At 38.2% G+C, this 17,040-nt stretch overlaps 1 long non-coding RNA gene across 1 annotated transcript; it reads left to right on the top strand.

The window, feature by feature from the left end:
• Nucleotides 1–3,822: 3,822 nt before the first annotated feature.
• Nucleotides 3,823–16,258, top strand: LOC140498612 (uncharacterized). The gene is made up of 3 exons (XR_011965145.1): nt 3,823–4,501; nt 4,588–4,745; nt 15,326–16,258. It is a non-coding gene; the product is annotated as an uncharacterized lncRNA (long non-coding RNA).
• The last annotated feature ends 782 nt before the right edge of the window (nt 16,259–17,040 follow it).

Here is a 17,040-nt window from a genome sequence, read left to right as displayed (position 1 = left end):
CCCTTAATAAAAGGATTTCTTCTATAAAACTTGGACTCAGTCAAAAGGCCACACTGGAGGACCTAGAAAGCCACATGTGGCTTTGAAACTACAGGCTCCTCAATCTTGGAGCTGTATTAAGTGAGGTTTTTTGTTTTTTGGTGTTTTTTGTTTTCATTGGGAAGACATGGGAACTTTTGTAGGCAGTAGGAAAAGCTAGTAGAAAAGAAAAAAAATGAACATAGATGAGAGAGTGGGGAATGATGGAGGGAGTAATTGGTTGGAGATGAAATGGGATCACTTGTGAATATAAATTCAAAAGGGGTTACCCTTGGCAAAGGAGAAGGGTCACCTTTTTGCCATGAGGCAGGATCAAAGGAAAAAATAGTTACAGGAGGCACCTAGGTGATGCAAGATGCAGAGGAGGGGAGAAGAGAGAGCTCTCAGGTTTTTTTTCTTTTTACTATTTACTATTATTTACTTTACTATTTTCAGTAAAATAGAAGGTGAGGTACTTAGCTGAGAGAGTGGGGGAACAGGGAGCCATGGAAGTTTGAAGAGGGATGAACAAAGGTTTGGAGTACAGAATAATGAGTTAATCAGTGTCAGAAGAAAGATGAGAAGCCAGGTCCTCTGGTTTCCAACCAGTGTCCTTTGCCAGTACATCAATTCCATGAATAACTTTGTAAACAATCCTATTAGTAAAAGCTCTTTTAATTTCCACTCTGATAATTTGAAATCTGTATTAATATTGACAAGGGTTGAGTTAAAGTTTATCTTCGAAATAGCTAGAAAGAACAAATTCCTAATGAAATCAAGTGTTAACAAGGTAGGACAAATTGGACATAGGATTTAGAACGGAAGAAGCAACCTTAGAGATTACACAGTTTAAACCCTTCATTTTATAGATAAGGAAACTGGAACCCCAGAAATATTAAGTGATTTCCAAGAGGTCACATGGGCAGTAGAGTCAGTAGTCAAACCTGGGTCTTCTAATTCCAGATCTTTTTGTATCAGATGCTTTATTTCCCTCTCACAGAACCAATACCATACTCTTCTCCCTCCCCCCTTTAGCATCTTCAGTGCTTCAGAAGAACTTATTATATAAAATAACTTATGTGCTAATTACATACCAGTAATCATTAAAGTAGGTTCCTTAGACACTACAGTCTGCTAGTTTGGTTCTATTTGATCTATACAAATATTCAATTTCCTTTGGAAATACTTTGTAATTCACAGTTTTCACTAATTTAGGCAGGACTTTCCCCAAATTAGTTTGAATTCCTGATGTTAACATTTATAAGATCTTTTCTACTTTATTTATTTAAAAAAAACATAAAGCAATTTGATGATTTGACATGAACTAGAAGCAGAATTTTTTTTAAAGTGGTTTATAGACTACAGTGGAGTGGTTTACAGCCAATCCCGCAATCCATAAAAACTGGCATAAAGAATTTTTCTTTCTGTCTTCAGTGCCATGGAATGTAAAGGAAATGGTTCAACAGCAGCTGCAAACAATTACCAGGCATTTTTAATGGAGCTCTGAAATGCTATGAATTCAGAGCATCGCTTCAAAAGTCCCGAGTTGGATGCTGCTGAAGGGTTTGCTAACCAGCTCTTAGTGATAACCTCCCTGTTTGGCAAAGGTTGTGGGCCAGCCATGTATTGAAGTTCTGTCTTGCTGACATTCTGCAAAGTTATCTCATTTTGCATTCACGTTTGGTCTTTGATGCTAAACAGTCTCTTTCTCTCCCTCTCCCTCTCTTTCTCCCTCTCCTCCCTCTCCCTCCCTCTCTCCCTTTCCCTCTCCCTCCCTCTTTCTCTCTCTCTCTCTCTCTCTCTCTCTCTCTCTCTCTCTCTCTCTCTCTCTCTCTCTCTCTCTCTCTCTCTCTCTCTCTCCCTCTGTCTCTCTCTGTGTCTCTCTCTCTGTGTCTCTCTCTCTGTCTCTCTCTCTCCCTCGCTCTGTTTCTGTCTTCCTGCCCCCTCCCCTTCTCTGTCTCTTTTGTTTTTTCTCTTTTCTTTCTTTCTCCTTATCTCATCTTTCTTTTCTCTCTTTCCTCCTAAATTCCTCTCTCTGTCTCACTTCCCTTCTGCCTTGCTGTCTCTGTCTCTCTGTGTCTGTGTCTCTGTGTCTCTGTCTCTCTATGTCTCTGTGATTCTTTCATTCTGTCTCCTTTCTTTCTCCCCCTCTCTCCTTTCCTTTATCACTCTCCTAAATCTCTCTGCCTCCATCTTCCTCTCTCTATGTTTCTGTCTAACCCCTTCTCTCTGTCTTTCTGTGTCTGTATCCCTGTCTGTCTCTCTCCTCCATCTTATTTTCTTCCTTGGCCATGCATTCTCTTCTACTTTCCAGAATGTATTTCTAATATTTCCGTTTGCCCCAACATTACACATGTCAGAGGCATGGAAAGTATCTGCTGGAGGCCGCACTGCAGCTGAGCCCTTTCAGTGGGAAGCTTTCCTTGTAGATTCCCCAAGCCCAGCCCTGTCCAACTCAAGTGAGCTCCTTGTGAAATACGGCCTGTATGAACTTTCCTATGACTGCACTGGGGATTCTGGGTTGTAGCTGAGAAAGGCTGCAGTGGAGAAAGAATTTGCTAAAGAAACTTTAACTCCTTAGAGCCCTCTCTAAGACATTGAAGTTTAAAGATGAGAACTCTGAATTTGGATTTGGAGGAACTGGGCTTGAAATCCGCTTCTGCTTCTTATCAGTTGTTTGACTTTGGGCAAATGACTACCTCTCAGGGCTTCAGTTTCCCTGTTTGCAAAATGTAAAGTTCCTGGCTTCCTTCAGCCTTCAGCTCAGTTGCCCACCTCTTGATGAGTTCTCTCCTGGTATGCCTAGCATCTAATGGTTTTTTTGTTTTTTTTTACAAGGTTACTATGCGTCTGCTTTGTATGCACTTTATATAGTGCGTGTGCATGCAGGTGGGCCCAAGTAGTATGAAGGGATAAAGAGCTGGTCTTGAAGCCAGGAAACCCTAGGTTGAAATCTTGCCCAGACCTGGGTTCAAACGCTGTTGCTGACACATTCTGATCACGTTCTGACTGATCCTGAAGAAATCACTTCAACTCTTGGTGCTCTCTGAAATGCTTTAAAAACAGTTAAGTTGCAGAGAAGATGTTTCTTTGCATTGGTAGAAGGAGTTTCTTCACCCTGCAGTTTCCTAAATCAATGAAATCATGTGCCTATCTCTATCATGTATGTATATATGTGCATATATATTCTTCCATATATGAACATGGGACTTCCTCTGCAGAGGCAGAATGTAAGCTTCTTGAGGTTAGAGAATGTTTTGCTTCTGTCCTTGTATCCCCTGTGCCTAACACATAGTAGGCACTTAATACATGTTTTCTGATTAATTAAAGACATGATGCTTGTAATATGGGAAATGGAAATCTACAAACCAAGAGGAGACAGGCACTGCTAAAATTATATTTTTCTTTTCTTTTTCTTTTTGAATTGTATTGGAATATTTCTGTGGTGTAGGGGCTATTAAAATTAAATGGGTCTGAGGGAGAAAATTGCTTTGTGAGCTGATGTTAACAGTGCATTCCATGCATGTCTGTAAATATTACACCAGCCCATGTATTGCAATGGCCCTTAGACACATCGTTCTGACGACTGAAGGTCAGCTCTTTTAGGAGCTCCTAGTCACTTGTTAACTATTTACCTTTCTTTCATCCCTGCAGTAAAAGAGTAACCTGTTTTGTAACTATTCAACCCCACAGGGCCCAAAGGGCTAAGATTCAAACACTAACTGGGACCTTTCATCCCTCTGTGACTCCCTCAAAGGGCTTAGGGGAAAGTAGAGAAGCAACAGTAGAAACTTCAGAAGCCACTTTCTTGCCCTCCTCCACTCTGTCCTCTTGGGGCACAAAGCAGATGTATGAAACACAAACATTCTTCTACACCCCTGGGACTCAGGTATCCTTTATGTGTAAGAGCAGGTCAGACTTGGGCAGAGGCAGGAACCGGGAGAAGGAGGAAGCACTCGATTTCTGCCACACAGAGGAGTTAAAAGGAATGAGCTGACATTTTCTACTCTCCTGTGTCCAGGTTACATGAACATAATCTTCTAGTCCTTCCTGAGAGGACTCGTGAGAAAGTAGAAGGTCTGGGTTCACAGGTTTCTCCTGCTGCATACTGCAGAACTGGCCCATCTGCTACCATTTGATGTGGCAAGCAAGGTGCTTAAGGCAAAAAAGAGGAATGCCAATAGAGACCAGGACTCTGGGCAGTCTGCAAAGGGAGGAGAGAATTCCATCCCAAGGCAAATTCGTGCCTTGCACTGCATTTCCTTCTCTTTGTGAACTAAGAGGAAAAGCTTCTCCCCAAGGAAGGAAAGCAGAAATGAGCTCTGCCCATGTTGAAGCTGGTGTGAACGTTGCCCAGACTTTGAAATGCCAGAGTTGAACTCCAGGACATCACTGAACAACAAGCTGAATGAAAGTGTTGAATCACTTAATGAAAAACACAAAACCAGTAAGAGTAGCATTCTGACTCGAAAAGAAAGAAAAGGTATTTTCTGTGTTGGGATAGATTATTAGGAAACACAAACATTATTAATTGCAAACATCTGAAGCAAAGTTTCTTTTTTTTTCCAGATGACTTGGTTTGACATGTGGTATTACATTCCAATGCACCGCCACACGACTGGGTTCATCACCACCAGCTGCAGTGTAGCCAATATGCTGCCTGCTTGTGTGGCTGAAGGAAGGCGAACGCTGAAGGCAGACATTTCTTGGACCCAGGATTTTAAGAAGTAAATAATCTCATGCTTAATTTTAGAGTAGTTCATGTTTCTGAAATGGATTTATATGGGATTTACCATATCCAACAAGGGAGGTGGAATAACTTGCCTTAAGGTGGTGGGCCCTCAGAAGACATCTGTGAAGATGTCTGGAAAGATGGGTATTTCTACAAACAGCGAAGTAAATGAGAAAAGACCAAAGGCCTAGAAAATGGGAACTTCCAGGAAAGGAGCTAGAATAATTTAGGCTGGAATAGATGATTATGGAATTTTAATAATAGCTAACAATTCTAGAGCATTTTAAGGTTTACAAAGTGCTTTACAAATATCTTGTTTTATACTCACAACAGCCCTGGGAAGTAGGTACCTTTATTATCCCGGTGTTACAGATGAGGTAATAGAGGGAGACAGACGTTAAGCCCTTATCCAAGATAAAACTAGTAAGTGTCTGAGACTGACTTTGAACCTAAGTCTTCCTGACTCCAAGCCTAGCCTTTTGGTTTGTTATTAATCTTTCACATACCACTGTATTGGGTGACTTCTCTCATTCCAACTCCCCTAAGGATCATAGAACCCCAGAACAGCAAGGAATCTCAGAACCCATCTAGTACAACTTATTCTTGTGTGGGGAACCCCTCTATGACCTGCCCGACACTCTCAAGAAGTGGTGATCCAGCCTTTGCCTGTAGACCTGTATTTAGGAGGAAACTCCTTTTTTCAAAGGCATTCTGCTTTTAGACAGCTACAATTGCTATTAAAGGCCAGTGAATAATATCATACTGGTAGCCCTAGGGTCAGGAGGACCTGAGTTCAAGTTCACCCTCAGACACTTATTGTCTGTGTCCTGGGAAAGTCACCTAACTTCTGTTTGCCTCAGTTTCCTCATTTGTAAATGAGCTGGAGAAAGAAATGGCAAACCACTCCAGTACCTTTGCCAAGAATACTTCAAATAGGATCTCAAAGAGTCAGACACAACTGAAAAACAACTGCTATAAATTTTTTACCTTATACTGAGCCTAAACTTGTCTACACTTTTACTCAATGCTTCTACTTCTGCCTTCTGGGACCAAGTAGAACAATAATAATGTCTCTTCCACAAGACAGCCCTTAAAATACTTGAAGACATTCATATAGTTTCCTCTAAGTCTTTTCTGAACTAAATGTCACCAGTTCCTTCCATCAATACTCATGGCATTATACTGAGTCCCTGCCAGATAGGGGATTATCACTTTCTTAGTCCTGGACTCTTAGTTTCTGTCTCTGCTTGTTTATTTCCCTGTCTCTGTTTCACTTTCTCTATCTCCATCTCTGTTACGCTGTCTCTCTGTCATTGCCCCTCTGTCTCTCCAATTTCTTCCTTTTGACACCATCTCTTTTACTCCAATTTAAGATTCCAATAACTTTTTTGGGGGGAGGGCTGCCATATCGCACTGTTGATTTGTATTAAACTTATTCCTCAAATCGTTTCAGATGAACTACTATTTAATCACACCACCCCCATCTTGTACTTGTGAATTTCATGCCTTGAACTTTTGAAGGAAGAATGTTACATATAATCCCACTGAATTTCATCTTACTAGTTTTGGCCTATTTTCTAGCCTGTTAAGATCTTTCTGGATCCTATCATTTAATGAAAGTGATCCCTCATTCCTTCCTTTGTTTCATGTTTAAATTTGATAAGCATGCTAGCTATGCCTTTATCTAAGTCATTGATTTGAAAAAAAATTAAATAGCACAGATGCCTGGGCTGTAGCTAGAGACTTTCAGTCGACATCAAACCGTATATATAGCAATCAAATTTTACATTTATATGCACAAATATGTGTGTAAACACTCTGCAAACCTTAAAACACTATGTAGATTTCAGTTATAATTACTAACACAGTATTTCATCTATTAAATTGCATTATCACCATCTCCCTTCTCCTTGTCTTGTTTACAAGGATTACATGAGAAACTTTTCCAAATGGCTTTGCAGAAATCTAGGTAACCTCTATCTGTAACATCCTTCTTATCTTCCATGGTTACTATCCTCTTAGAAAAGGAAATGAAGTTAGTCTAGCATAACCTGTTTTTAAAGGAATTAGAGGCAAAGGATTTATAATGTGAAAGAGATTATTAGTAGACTGTGAGGAAAAAATTGCATAGCTTATATTTTGCTAAATTCTGAAATCAATTGCTGAAGCTAAAAAAAGGGAAGAAAGAAAAATACATTAGGATTATATCCATCAGTTCAGCTGATGGATGCTGCTTGAAGGATGGAATGATGAGTCCATCTATTCAAGGTCCTATCTACTTCTGTGTTTGAATTAGGGACTTAGAAAGGAAAGATATAGTTTATGTATGAAATAACAACACCTTTGATACCATTGATAAGCCACTATCAAAATAGCTATGAAGGTAGATGTGGCCACTCTTTTTCTGAGTTCAAAACCCCAAATTTCTTTGATTAAAGTTATATTTCCAGAAGAGTTCAAATCCACCTTTAAGAAAAAATTCAAATATCCTCAGGATGAGATGGGTTTAAAGTGAATCTATCAAACGTTTAAAGAATGATTCATTCTATATTAATACTGTACTATATAAATAAACCAATACTATATAAACTGTTTGGAAAAATAGGTAAAAGAGGAGTCCTATAAAGTACCTTTTATGACACAAAAATGACTTTGATACCTAAACCAGAGAGAGCAAAAAAGAGAAAGGAAACTACAGATCAATTTCTGTAATAAATATCAGTACAAAAATTTTAAATAAAACATTATCAAGGAGATTACAATAGTATATCACAAAAGATACACTATGATCAGGTGGGATTTATACCATGAATGCAGGACACCAATACACTATTGGTGGAGTTGTGAACTAGTCCAACCATCCCAGAGACTAAGGGCTGCAAAACTGTGCAAACCCTTTGACCCAGTACTAGGTCTGTATTGCAAAGAGGTAAAAGAGATGGGAAAAAACAGTGATTCATGTAAAAATAGGGTAGCTCTTTTGGTGGTGGCAAAGAATTGAAAACCAAGGGCATCATCATCAATTGGGTAATGACTGAACATGTTATATAATTTTGATGGAATACTATTGTGCTATAAGAAATAATGAGCAGGATGGTTACAGAAAAATCTGAGAAGACCTTTTAACTTGTGCAAAGTGAAGTGAACAGAACCAGGAGAACATTGTACACAGAAACAATACTATTGTAAAGATGAACTGTGAAAGATTTAGTTACTCTGACAAAGCCAATGATCCAAGATAATTCCAAAGGAGTCTTGATAAAAAAGGCTATCTACTTCCAGAGAGAGAAATGATGAACACTGAATGCAGATTGAAGAACACTTAAAAATTTTTTTTGTCTGTGCTTTCTTTTGCAACATGGCTAAATGAAAATAAGTTTTCCTTGATTTCACATATATAAGTGATATCACATCATTTGCCCTCTCAAGGGGAAAGGAGAGAATTTGGAACATCAAATTTCATTTAATTATTTTTCAAATTTATTTACTTATTTTCAGTTTTCAACAATCACTTTCATAAGTTTTAAATTTTCTCCCCCTCCATTCCCCCTTGCTCCCCAAGATGGCATGCAATCTTATGTGGGCTCTACACATACATTCTTATTAAACACATTTTCACTTTTGTCATGTTGCATAGAAGAATTAAAATGAATGGAAGAAAGCATGAGTAAAACTAAACAAAACCAAACATAGCAAAAGAGAAAACAGTCTGCTTCATTCTGCATTCCAAGGCCATAGTTCTTTCTCCACATATGGATGGCATTTTGCATCATGAGTCCTTTGGAAATGTTTTAGGTCCTTACCTTGCCATGGAGGACTAAGTCTATCAAAACCAGTCCTCACACACTGTGACTGTTACTGCATATAATGTTCTCCTGATTCTGTTCACTTCACTCAACATCAATTCATATAAGTTTATGTAGGTATTTCTGAAGTCTGCCTGTTTGTCATTTCTTCTAGCACAATAGTATTCCATTATATTTATATACCACAACTTATTCAGCCATTTCCCAATTGATAGGCATTTCCTCAACTTCTAGTTCTTGGCCACCACAAAAAGAGCTGCTATAGATGTTTTTGTACATGTGGGTCCTTTTCCCATTTTTATGATCTCTTTGGTATGCAGCCCTAGAAGTGATATTGCTGGGTTTATAGCACTTTGGGCATAGTTCCAAATTGCTCTCCAGAATAGTTGGATAAGGTCACACCTCCACCAACAATGAATTAGTGTTCCAACTCTCCTATATCTTCTCCAGCATTTATCATTTTTTCTATTTTATCATGTTAGCCAATCTAATAGGTGAGATGTGGTACCTCAAAGTTGTTTTGATTTGCATCTCTCTCTAATCAATAGTGATTTAGAGAATTTTTTCCTGTGACTATAGATAGCTTTAATTTGATCCTTTGAAAACTGCCTGTTCATATCCTTTGACCATTTATCAACTGGAGAACAACTTGTATTCTTGTAAATTTGACTCAGTTCTCTATATATTTTAGAAATGAGTCCTTTGTCACAGACACTAGTTGTAAAAATTATTTCCCAGTTTTCTGCTTTCCTCCTAATCTTGATTGCATTGGTTATGTTTGTGGGAAAACTTTTCAATTGCATATAATCAAAAGTATTCATTTTGCATTTCATAATGCTCTCTATCTCTTGTTTGGTCATAAATTCCTCCATTCTCTATAAATCTGACAAATAAACTATTCCTTGCTCCCCTAATTACTTTATAGTATCAGCTTTTAAACCTAGATCATGTACCCATTTAGACTTTATTCTAATGTATGGTGTTAGGCATTGTTCTATGCCCAGTTTCCAGTTTTCCCAGCAGTTTTTGTCAAATGGTGAGTTCTTATCCTAGAAGCTGGGGTCCTTGGATTTATCAAACAGTAGACTACTATAGTCACTGACCACTGTGTCATGTGTACCCAACTATTCCACTGATCTACCCCTCTGTTTCTTAGCCAGTGTCAAGTGGTTTTGATGATTGCCGCTTTATAATACAATTTAAGATCTGATGTGGCTAGACCACCTTCCCTAGCATTTCTTTTCATTAATTCCCTTAATATTCTGAACCCTTTGCTCTTCCAGATGGATTTTGACATTATCTTTTCTAGATCTATAAAATAATTTTTGGTAGTTTGATTGGTATGGCACTGAATAAGTAAAATAATTTAGGTAAAACTGTCATTTTTATTATATTAGCTCAGCCTACCCATGAACAATTGATGTTTTTCCAGTTACTTAGATCTGACTTTATTTGTGCAAGAAGTGTTTTGTAATTGTGTTCATGTAGTCCCTGGGCTTGTTTCAGCAGGTAGACTCTCAAATATTTTATAGTGTCTACAATAACTTTAAATGGAATTTCTCTTTCTCTTGCTGTTGGGCTTAGTTGGTAATATATAGAAAAGCAGATGATTTATGTGAGTTTATTCTGTGTCCTGCTACTTTGCCAAAATTACTTATTATTTCAAATAGTTTTTTACTTGATTCTCTAAGATTCTCTAAGTATATCATCGTATCGTCTGCAAAGAGTGATAACTTAGTTTCTTCTTTGCTGGTTGTAATTCCTTCAATTTCTTTTCTTCTCTTATTGCTAAAGCTAACACTTCTAGTATCATATTGAATAACAGTGGTGATAATGGACACCCTTGTTTCACCCTGATCTTAATGGAAATGCATGTGGATTAATGCCATTACATACAATCCTTGCTGATGGTTTTAGGTAAAAGGTACTTATTATTTTAAGGAAAGCTCCATTTATTCCAATGCTCTCCAGTGTTTTCAATAGGAATGGATTTTGTCAAAAGTGTTTTCTCCATCTATTGAGATAATCATATAGTTTCTGTTAGTTTTGTTGTTGATATGATCAATTATATCTCTGATTACTTGCATGAATAAAATATAGAAAGAGGAGATCACTGAATTGGACATGCAACTGCAAAAGCTAGAAAAAGAACAAATTAAAAATCCCCAATTAAATTTCAAATTAGAAATATTGAAAACCAAAGGAGAGATTAATAAAATTGAAGTTAAGAAAACTATTGAGCTCATAAGTAAAACTAAGAGCTGGTTTTATGAAAAAAACCAATTGATAAAAAATTGATAAATTGGTTAAAAAAAGAAAGAAGAAAACCAAATTATCAGTATCAAAAATGAGAAGGATGAATTCACCTCTATTGAAGAAGAAATTAAAACAATAATTAGAAGTTATTTTGCCCAACTGTATGCCCATAAATTTGACAATCTTAATGAAATAAATGAATATTTACAAAAATATAAATTGCCCAGATTAACAGAAGAGAAAGTAAAATACTTAACCTCATCTCAGAAAAACAAATTGAACAAGCCCTCAACGAATTTCCTAAGAAAAAATCTCTAGGGCCAGATGAATATACAAGCAAATTCTATCAAACATTCAAAGAACAGTTAATTACAATACTATACAGGCTATTTGGGAAAATTTGCAAAGATGTAGTCCTACCAAATTCTTTTTATGATACAAATATGATGCTGATACCTAAACCAGGAAGAGCCAAAACAGAGATAGAAAATTATAGACCAATTTACCTAACGAATATACATGCAAAAATTTTAAATAGGACATTAGCAAAAAGATTACAGCAACTTATCACAAGAATAATACACTAAGATCAGGTAGGATTTATACCAGGAATGCAGGCTTGCATTGCCTTCAATTCAATTGCCTTCAATCCCCAGTGTGTCATCTTCCCTTCAGTGATTACTGCTTAAAGATTACTAAACCAATTAACACAATTTAGTGATTACAAAGGGACAGGAAGAACTATAGTTACAAAAATATCACTTTCAACACCTTGGTATATTCTCACTTGAACTACTTCAGGACTGAGGGGAAGGTGGATTTAACTTTAAAGCAGTTGTCATAAAATTTACCCCATCAAGTTCACTTCTGAAGGTAACCTAGAGGATAGAAAGGTCACTGTCACTTCCTCTGAGCTGCCTTTGATCCATTTCTGGGGATCGAGTGGGTCTTTGCTCCTCACTGGTCTTGACTGTATACAAAGTCTGACATGGACCTAGGGCAGCTTGTTCTGCTGACCTTTTGAAGGTCTTAAGTTGGTAGCCAGTCTAGTCTCATATTCCTTCACCTAAGAGCAAAAAAGATGAGAGAGAGAGACAGAGAGATAAAGAGAGACAGAAAGATAGACAGAGAGAGAGAGAGAGAGAGAGAGAGAGACAGAGACAGAGGCAAAGACAGAGACAGAGACACAGTGAGACAAAGAGAGAGAGACAGACAAAGAGAGAGAACACAGAGTCTCATATTCACAGTCACATGTAGGCCTGGGTTGGGAGTGAGGCCCAAAGACTCTCTCCTTACCAAAACATTGACAGAAAGTTTCCCCACTACCTCAGTCAGGGAAGAAGGAGGGGTCACTTTATTTGGTCAGTGTGCCTTGTAAGCTTACTCTGTTATAGTTCAGTAGCCAATGAAAAGGCTCCTTTTCTCCTGAAAACAATACCTGTTCATTCTATTTACCCAAGTGAAGAATGTAAAAGCCAAATATGCCAGGACTCATTGATCATCTTCCCCTCCCCTCTTACACTTGTCTTGGTAAATAGACACCTTCCTTAACTTAGCCATGGATTACAAATTGGATCAGACCTTTGACCCTTAATGTCTTTCAACCCTGTTTAGCTACTGAGGGCTTGATTCCATAATAAACAGACCCTTCTTTGTAAGGTTCAGCATTCCAATCTTTTCTTCACTGAGGTCAGCGAAAGGCATATTTGTGTTCTACACCCCTAGGATAGATGAAAAGGAATTTGGAGAGCATTCACCTGGGGTCAATCTTAATAGTGTGCTATTTAAACTTCAGTAACCTCTTTTTAACATTATGGGGACTTGTTTTATGCCTCAGCTGAATTACCCCCTTCCCCCAAACCTCAGTTATGAGGTATCTGTTCTGGGGATAAATTTCATTAAATAGAATAAAATATTAGAGTAGACCTTAGAAGGTCATTAGAGCTCATCTAGTCCATCCCTCCGATTTTATAGTTGAAGAGGCTGAAGTTCTGGAAAGGTTTAAAGGCTTGCTCTGGACAGCTAGGTGTGCAACTGATAGAGCACTGACCCTGGAGTCAGGAGGACCTGAGTTCAAATTCACCTTTAATAACTGTGGCAATAGCTTATTAATTATTAATAATTTGGCAATAGCTTATCCCCAGTTTCTTTCTCCCACTTCAAAATATATAAAAGACTTGCTCCACATTATGCAACTTAATCTCAGAGTCTTCTGACTCCTTATTCAATGCTCTTTATGTGTGTCAATACATTATATTGTCAGGAAGAAGTTCTTCAGGACAAACCTTGAAATAGTTTTGATTTTATTTATTTCCTCTGAGACTTATTCTTAGGTGATAGCACATTAAAATGTGTTAAGGTATCTGGGAGAGGTTGGCTTATGTGGTGACTGAATTTGTCTTCCTGCCTCTTTCTTCCAACAGGAAATACTTGGAGAGAAAATGTCCCTGCAGTTATTTCCTATAGGAAAACGGACTTTTTTTTTCAGCCTAGCTTTCCCGTTAAACTTCTTACCTAAATGAGTGGGAACCTGATTTCCAGAAACATACATTATTTCAGAGTTCCCAAATCTGTTTGTACCTCATTGCTAATAGTAGGGGAAATGCCTTTAATCTGGTGTACTCTAAATCCAGGACTATGGGTATATGGCTTTGTCCTTTTGTTTACCCTGCACATTGAGAAAAATGGAGTCTTTGATCACCACTATTAAGTGGCCAATTTAAAACTGGGTCTAAAAGTAGGGGATTAGAGGAAAGGAATATGATTTTCTAGAAATGAACAAAGTTTGGGTTTCTGCTTTTTAAAAATTCCTCTTCATCCTTTTTGGGGCAGTTGTTCAATTTCTTTGCCAGCAGGGACAGCCTTCAAGTACCTCTCAAAATGGATATTTAACCAGTTATATAGGGTGTGATAATAAGGAAGGGATTGACAGATGGCAGGAGGGAGCCATTGTGCTTTAGTGGTTGAACTTAGAATCTAAATTTGGTTCTGCTACTTCCTACTGACATGACTTTGGGCAGGTCCCAACCTCTCTGGATCTTCCATTTCTTCATCTACAAAGTGACGTTAAGCTAAATGACCTGTGAGATTCCTTCTCACCCTAGATTTAGAATTCTGTGAACATTTATCCAGTTGCATCAAAGCCAAGGGTTCTTCATATGAAGTTAATGTATCCACAAGGAGTCAATAGGTAGATTTCAGAGGTCTGTGAACTTGGAAGGGGAAAAAGAATTACATGTTTGTTTTCATCAGCCTCTGACCAAAATGTCACATTTCTTTTAATATTTAAAAAAATTCTGAGATAAGGTACATAGGCTTCATCAGATTGCTAAGGAGGTGTGAGGTTCTTAACAAAAAAGGTTAAGAACCTTTGTTCTCTAGGGCATCAATGTCTCTAAAAAGTGTAATTAGAAGTAAGGATGATGAAGCAAGGTAATTAAAAAAAATCAAACATAGTGAGGGTAAAGAGGGAGTGTTTTTGATCTGTGGAACCCTGGGCCATTTCTGGCAGGCCATTTGTGTTGGCTCAGGACTGAAGGACTTAGTGCTTTAGGATAATACAATAATTCCTGGGTCCCCTTGATAGTAGCAGAGGGGTTGGGCTGTTCTATCTTACCAAATCTCTAAGGTCCCCAGCACTAAGATAGGCCAGAGAAACTGTCCCAACTTCTCAAAGACGCAAGTTAAAAGGAAGGAGATTTTCTTAGTTATTCACATTACATGCGCATGCTTTTGGAACCTATAAATAGCTAGAGAGCAGTGCTTCTCGGAGTTTGGTATGCAGACCCTTCAGATGGTCCAAGGGCTGATTTTCATAATGTGAGCCTTTGCAATATGAACATCTCGGTACTTTTATTTGGGGTGTAAATGGGTAATTTGAAATTGATGGTCCTCATCAAAATGCTAGGATTTCTTATCAATTTTAATAAAGTGCTGGGTTTTTTTTTAATTCTAGCAGCAAGGAGGAACAAATAGGATGAGTAAAATGTGAAGACCTTTTATTTACTTTGCAGAAATCATCTGTGGACCAGAAACATTTGAGAACCACTGGCATAAAGCTTTTAGGAGCTGTCATGCAATCTTCCCATTATATCCACTTCCTTTTGTCAGATTCCTGTGAGAATTATGTATTCTTTCCTATTCTCCACAATTAACAAGGATCATAGATTTACAGCTAAGAGAGATGTTAGAAATTATTGAGTCCAGCCCCTTTATTGTATGGATAGAGAAACTGAGGCTAAGAAAAGTTAAGTCATTTGTCTAGGATCCCACCACCAGTAAGTATTTGAGTCAGGAATATGGAACATGTAGAACAGGAAATATGAAATAAAGGAGAGGGTGCTGGATTTGTCATTGAAAAATATATATGTGGCATTGAATCCTTGCTGCATTGCATCCTCCATTTCTGACTTTAGAAAATGACTCAACTTGAAAATAAGGCTGTTGAGGAGGTTGGGTTAGATGATCTCTAAAGTTCCTTCTCGTTCTAACCTTTTCTTCTCTGTCTACCTAGGAAAGCACCACCACAGTCAGTTAATACATCCAAATATTATTTCTGAAATTAAGGCCTACATGGGGCCATGATGGAAACTGAACCACACCAAGGAAAAGAAGATCCCATTCTCATGGAAAATGTGTGAAGATTAGGAAAGGGACAGAAGCACCTAGGACTCCTTTGAACTAACTCATCCAAAGAGTGGAGACTCTTCAGTTATGAGTGAGTGTGAGCAAGGTTTGGACCTCTCCGGTCAGCACAGCCCTAGGAGAGATACAAGTATGATACAGTCAGATACTGAGGGGTCCTGACAGGTCTTCACATTCATTTCTCTATTTCTGTACAGACTAATTAGGTGATGTAATGGATAGAGTGCTGGATCTGGAGGCAGGAAGACTCATCTCCTTGAGTTCAAATCTGTCATTAGACACTTATTAGCTGTGTGACCTTGGGCAAGTCACTTAACCCTCTTTGCTTCAGTTTCCTCAGCTGTAAAACGAGCTGGAGAAGGAAATGGCAAATGATTCCAGTGTCTTTGCCAGGAAAACTTTAAATGGGGTCACAAAGAGTCAGATAGGACTGATAATGACTGAATAATAACAACACAGGGATAGGAAAAATGATAAAATGTGATAATATATGAAGTACTTTCCAAACATTAAATCACAATATGAATGTTAGCTATTACTTTAGATTTGTGTGAAGAACAGTGGATGTGGAGTTAGAGGGACGGGGCTCAAATGCATGCCTGGAATACATTCTCTTTTTACCTCCACTTTTTGGGTTCCTTGTCAAGACTCAGATAATTCTCCTTTGACATGAAGTCTTTCTGGTTCACCTCTCCAAGTGCTAGTGTATTCCTTCCTTAAACAACTTTTTATTCACTTTTATCCATTGTCTTTATAGTTATATATGTTCACATTGTCTTCCACATTAAATTGTTAACTCCTCAAGGGCAGGGTCTGTTTCATTATTGTCTTTGTGCCTCCCACACTTAGCACAGTGCTTAGTGTATAGCTGCTGAAGTCGTTCATCCTTTGTTTTCAAAGAGGACCAATGACATCACAGGTGATGTCTTGACTTGTGCATGACTTGGATTCATGTGTCACAGAGTTGCTCAAAGTCATCAGCCTCATTCTCTCTTCCAGAGTCATTGAAGTCCAGTGGTAAGACAAAAGTCAAAATGACTGCTCATGGTCTGGGATGCAGGGGATGACCTTGGCATCTTCAGTGCCTGACCAAGCTTTAAGTGTTCCACAACACTAGCTTTGATCGCCTTCATGGCTGCTGAAGCAAATTGTTTTTGTTTGCCCATTCTGTCAGGGAATATCTTCTCGTGGTAGACAACCACCTAACCTATGATGGAGCTGAGGCCCATTGGTTACCCTCACACTAGTTTAGGCCATCTGCAGAGATGGTTTGACCAAAGTGTGGCTATTGTGCATGCTACAGCTTCTTAGAGTCACAGGAGAGACGAGTGCCAGATGGGCACCAAAGATGGATGAACAGCCCTCAAAAGGGATTAGCAGGCTGTCACACCAGAGGTACTAGTCTTACATTTCAAAGCAGGTGCTTAATAAATGCCTATTGATTAACAGATTGGTTGAAAGCCTGCTTTTGTAACTTAATAACCATGTGACCTTGGAAAAATCAATGCCCAAGACTTAGTTTTCTTATCCGTTAAAAAAAGAGGGCTGGATTATGCTATCTCTTTGGTCCCTTCTTACCCCTAA

Source organism: Notamacropus eugenii, chromosome 4 (genome assembly GCF_028372415.1).
Source record: "Notamacropus eugenii isolate mMacEug1 chromosome 4, mMacEug1.pri_v2, whole genome shotgun sequence".
Lineage (NCBI taxonomy): Eukaryota > Metazoa > Chordata > Mammalia > Diprotodontia > Macropodidae > Notamacropus > Notamacropus eugenii.
The sequence above is the reverse complement of the archived record's forward strand: the minus strand, read 5'-3'. Positions and strand labels throughout refer to the sequence as shown.